A 5,269-nucleotide genomic window follows, 5' to 3' on the forward strand; every position below is an offset into this window, starting at 1 on the left:
ACTGTCTCTTAGCTTCATCTTTGGTCCATTTGGATAAGGCATCTTTTCTTCCAAGGAGCCAATCCTTCTTCATTTCTGTTTTTCGCTCTTCCTTTATCTTATTTTTTTGGATGCTGGTAGGATGAATACAAATAAACTTCTGGGCCCTGAGGCTGAGAGTTAGGCAAAAAGTCTAACAAAGGCATGGAACCGAGTTTATACCCTACAGATGTCCACTGACCACCACTTCAGGCCTGCGTTAGGTACTTTCTCATGTATTGATTTTGTGGATTCCCAATGACGAGGCAAGACAAATTATCCCTATTTTACAGATGAGGAAACTGTTCCCCAGAGAGGCAAGTGATTTGCCCCAAGTCACCCAGCTGCTAAGTAGCAGAGCTAGGACTTAAGCTTGGGTCTTCACACTGAAAGCTTTTCTTCTTTGCATCACCACCTGTCCCTTCATAACTGAGGTAGTTGAATCAGATGTGTGTGGACAGTTGACATCCAAGCTGTCCCCATGGGAGAACTGCCTCACTCCATGCACACTCACCGTGTTGCAAATATTTACCAGGGTGCCTACAGTGTGCCTTCTCCATGAACATAGGCTTCCGTATTCCTGCAAGAGCAGTAAATCAGCCTTTGAATCGTCCTATGCTTTTGCCATTTCATAGTTAGCAGACTGATTCTATGAGGAAGGTAGTTGTATCTGAGACCTTAAGAAAGCCTTTTGACTAACATTGATAACTTAGGGGAATAATGCAAGAAAATCCTTCACAGAAGGTCTTAACCTTTCTCAGTTATACAGGCTGTATTGCTGGGATCGTAAGGATCTTGATGATGACAATGATGAAGGAGCTGCTATTTATTAAGCTCAAACACAGTTCTCATTTAGCTGAGGTGATTGTTTTTCACTAACATTGAAAGTTATTTATTAATTTATGCATGCACTCAAAAGTATTTACTTGGTACTTGATATGTGCCAGGTACAAAGATGAAAAATGACCAGGACATGTGACCCAACCTTTGACCAGATCACTATCCGTGACTAACAGTGGAGGCAGACACATAAACCTTTAACTAGAACACAATGTAAGAAGTGCTGCAGTAGAGAGAGTGGCAACAGGATGAGGTAACCCTGACCTCTCCCTGCAGAGATCAGTGAAGGATCTACTGAGCATGGCACCTTAGAGTTGGGTATTGAAAGATGAGTAGAAGCTTGCAATTTGCAGAAATCAAAGATTAGTTGGTGGGGTGACAAGGCTGGCAACTTGACCTGAAACTAGCTTGTTAAATTTCATGTAGGGCAGACTCAGGCATTTGAACTTTTACATTAGGATCTGTTGAAGGAAGGATTTCAAATGAGCTATCAAAAGTACAGGGCACATTTCTGATCCTCATACCCTAATAAACTTTTCCCAGGTTTCCAGGAGAATTGGCAAATGCCATGGCTCTGAAAATGTGCTCATCTTAAGCATTTTGTAAACCATAAAATGACTTCCAAATTACCTACAAGATACTTTTGGATTTTTTTTTTTTTTTAATTTCTGAGGGATCTTCTAAGTTGTGATGTTTCAAAACTCTTCCCTTCACCTCATAAGCTTCCCTGCCAAGTCGATTATACTTTTCTCGTCAGGCTGTTCGGAGGGATTAATGCGCTCATTGCCATGATGAACTTGGCACATGAAACTGCAATCGCTGGGATTCCATCGAGCCAGCCTGCCATTTCACAGATGAGGAACCTCAGCCATGAAGAAGATGAGTGCCTTGAACAAGGTCTCAGCTGGTAGACAGTGGAGCCAGGGCTTACACCCAGCGTGCCTGGCTGCAAAATCCTATTCTTAACCACATTATTCTCCCGGCCACAAACCGCCCAAGTACAGCTCAGTAATTCACAGTCTGCAGGAAGAGTCTTAAAGTTTACCAGCAAACACTGACTAGTGGGGAGAACAGGAATATGGGGTTAGATCTTGGCTTTAAGTCTGGACTGACTTTACACATTTTGAGTAATTAGACCTTTTTGGCAAGTCACTGTACCACTCTGTGGCTTAATTTTCCCATTTCTAATGTGGCTTAGGACCTACCTGTGACATCGTTGTGGTCATTAGGAACAGAATACCCAGAGCATGGAACAGAAACTGGTTCATAGCAGCTGCATAGTACATGAAGGAGATCATTAATAATCATAACAGTTGTAATGACAGTGAGTTATGATGAGTTTCTTTAGTAAAGTAGAGATCTTTTCCTAACCTCAGACTTTAGAATGTTCGGTGTTTCTGTAATAATGGTTGTTGGGAATGATGATAAACCCTTTCTTTTCCCCATAGGAAATTGAGGTGGAGGGAACCTCAGCCCATGCACACCAAGCCCCTGCACGTGGTTCAACGCTGTGTGCAAAGCCTAGAGGAGCAGGAGGAGGGGGCCTTCCTCCCGGTGGGAACCGACATCTTCCTGACAACCCATCCACCCCTCTACCACCCTGACCCTTGTGGGCAGTGCCAGGAAGGAAGAAAAGAAACTGCTCTGTGAGCATCTGAGCATGGTCCTAATTCCAGCTAATGACAGCGGGCAAGACTTCAGGAGAAGGTGGCCTTGGCCAGGCCTCAATGGACAGGAAGGACAGGTAGAGAGGCCGGGAGCAGGGAACATTTGGGGAGGGGTAGGCACAAGGCATTGGAGGATGAGGGCAGAGACAACAAATGGGAGCCCTCTGCATCATGCCGGGGTTGAGGCTCCTAGGGATGTGAGAGGCAGGTGGCCCAGAAGAGTCCTGGAAGAGAAGGGAACGAAGAGAGACGGGCTGCGATGAGGCCACATGACGGTGAGTCATGGAGACCGGCTGTGGTTCTGGGGATGAGTAATGAGGGCATCAGTGCAGAGCCAGCTCAGGGGTTTTCAGGACAAACACACGGAGGTGCATCGCGGAGGCCACCAGAACCTGCCCCTAATGCATCCATCCAGGGGACGCTAAGCGCTTCAGAATATCCTCTGATGAATAATTTCTCCAACTCTAATCGCATTAGGGACACACGGGGCCATGGCCGGTGCTCTGTCTGTCAGATGTCGTTGCCACTTAAGTGAGTGATGCCGAGTGGGCCGGCCAAAGGGCCGGGTCTGCGGGCGAGGCAGGCAGCCAGGAGAGCTGGCCCCAGAGGTTTTATTTCTTTGGCTCTGTAATCAGATTGGAGGCAGAATGTTTTTCTGCGGCTCCTCCTTGTACTCTCTCTGGGTTGATACCATTTCCTCTCTCTGTCGGTCCTGAGGGCTGAAGTGGTAACTGCTCTACCTCTCACCCCTCCAGGTCCACCACCCACCCACGCAGGACTAGACAGGGGAAATGACCCCACAGCGGCCCTGCCTCAATTCTGTACCCATGGGGAGAGAAAATGGGCTTATTTCATTTCCTGAAGGTACAGGGCCAGGAAGCTAAGGTGTCCTTGATGGAAACAGGCGTCAAAAGGACCCCAGCGAGCTGGAAGTCAGGGTCAAAGGCAGAACGATGACATTCTGTAGGGATCAGTCCATGACTTGGCATTTATGTTCAAAGACAACTATATAAGACCAGGAAGAAGTCCCCAGGCTTTATTTTTTTATGAAAGACTTAACCTGGAATAATTGTATGGTAGAGCTTCTTAAAATGCTGAATGCAATCTGAGTTTACAATATAAAATTGTACTATTTTGAATTAAATTCATATTCACTGTAAAAAATTATAAGAGAGAGAGAGAGAGAGAGAGAGAGAGAGAGAGAGAGAGATAGTTGGCTTGGTGGGGGGATTACATAATCCCATCTCCCATGATTGTCTGTTAACCCATTTGGTTACAACCGTTTTTTTTTCCCCCTAGGCAAATTTATATAGTGTATATAATGTGATCCAGTTTTTGAAAGAACATATTTTGAAAGCTGGCTTTTAAAAATAAATATTATAAACAACTTTCAGTCATTGAATATTTTTCTGCAACACAAATATTTTCAAAAGGAAACTATTTTAGGGATTTACCATAATTTTTGTACAAAGTGCTATTTTGTACATAAATTAATTTTTCTCTACTTAAGTCAGTGCTGGGTAAACCACCGGCCTTATTGTGCACACTCTTGAGTATTTCCTTAATATAAAAAGCCCTGAAAATACAAGTGCTAGGACCGAAAGGGTTTGATTTTGTTTGCTTATGATGTGTGTGCCTGTACCACCAATGTGGGCCCTTGTGTCCTCACATGCCTCCTCACATGCTCCCTCATGCTGGATATTCAGATTTTAAAATGTCTTGTCAGATTGATAAGTGAAATGTGGTATCTCATTTTCATTTTTATGTTTTAGGTTATTAGTAAGGTTAAATATTTTTTCTCTCATATTTGGCTTTTTAATCTCTTCTGAATTGCCTATTTGTGTCTTTTGCTCATTTTTTTTTTCCTGATAGTATTATCTTTTCCCTATTGACTATAAAATATTTTAAGGTAAGACTGTTAGCCTTTTGCCTTCTAGTCTGCAAATATTTTTTTCAGTTTTGCTCCTTGCCTTAGTGTATGCATATTTCAGATTTTTGGATTGCCAAATCCATCAAAATTTTATTTAACTTTTAATCTATCAAAATTATACTTAATATTTCCTTTGGTGTCCATATCTAGGAAAAATTTCTCTTCACTTAAGATTATATGTTCACCTACATTTCCCCCCAATACGTTTTTGGTTTTATTTTTACATTTAAATCCCCACAGTTTCATTGCAATGCAGTTTAAACTAATACCCAAGTCAAAGGAGATAAGTTATGGGTAGGGAGATTTTGATTCAATATGTACATGAAATTTCTAATGATTTAGAGACAAGATTGACAACTGAGGAAATAAGCTAATCTCATTGCTTGACCTTCTATCAGGGTTTAAGAATTGCTTGGCATTCCATAAGTGCTCAATTAACATTTGCTCAAAGAATGATGGAGTAAGAGACCTCCATGCTTCTTTTCAATATTGCTTTCCTGACTTGGCGCGGGTTTTAGGTTCATTTCATCTCCAGAGATCATTCTAGAGATGGAGATTGTGGTTCTCAGGGGTGAAGCAGGCAAGAGGGCAGGATGGCAGGGAGAGAACTGATGCCAGGGGAGCTACTTCTGAAATCTCACCTTCCACGTGGTCAGTGAAGGTTTGCAAGGCTCCTTGCTGTTTGCTGGGCTCTGGGCTGGGAGGGAAATAAGTAGGTGAGCCAGTTGTTAGCCAAAGGGACTTACAGCAGGTTGGGAGGTTAGGTGCCTCTGAAGAGGGAAGCTCAGCATGTGTGGCATTGAGGAAGCAGCTG

General features: G+C 43.3%; 1 long non-coding RNA gene across 4 annotated transcripts in view; it reads left to right on the forward strand.

Moving 5' to 3' along the window:
* LOC107181648 overlaps nucleotides 1-5,269 on the forward strand; it is a 214,415-nt gene that overhangs the window by 21,450 nt on the left and 187,696 nt on the right. For 3 of the 4 annotated variants that reach the window (XR_001512325.1, XR_001512324.1, XR_001512322.1), the window contains exon 2: nucleotides 2,307-2,504. This is a non-coding gene — a long non-coding RNA (uncharacterized LOC107181648). Of the gene's footprint in view, nucleotides 1-163; nucleotides 243-2,306; nucleotides 2,505-5,269 lie in introns of those variants that run through there. The other variant, XR_001512323.1, reaches the window with a different exon arrangement.

Source organism: Myotis davidii, unplaced genomic scaffold (assembly GCF_000327345.1).
Source record: "Myotis davidii unplaced genomic scaffold, ASM32734v1 scaffold107, whole genome shotgun sequence".
Lineage (NCBI taxonomy): Eukaryota > Metazoa > Chordata > Mammalia > Chiroptera > Vespertilionidae > Myotis > Myotis davidii.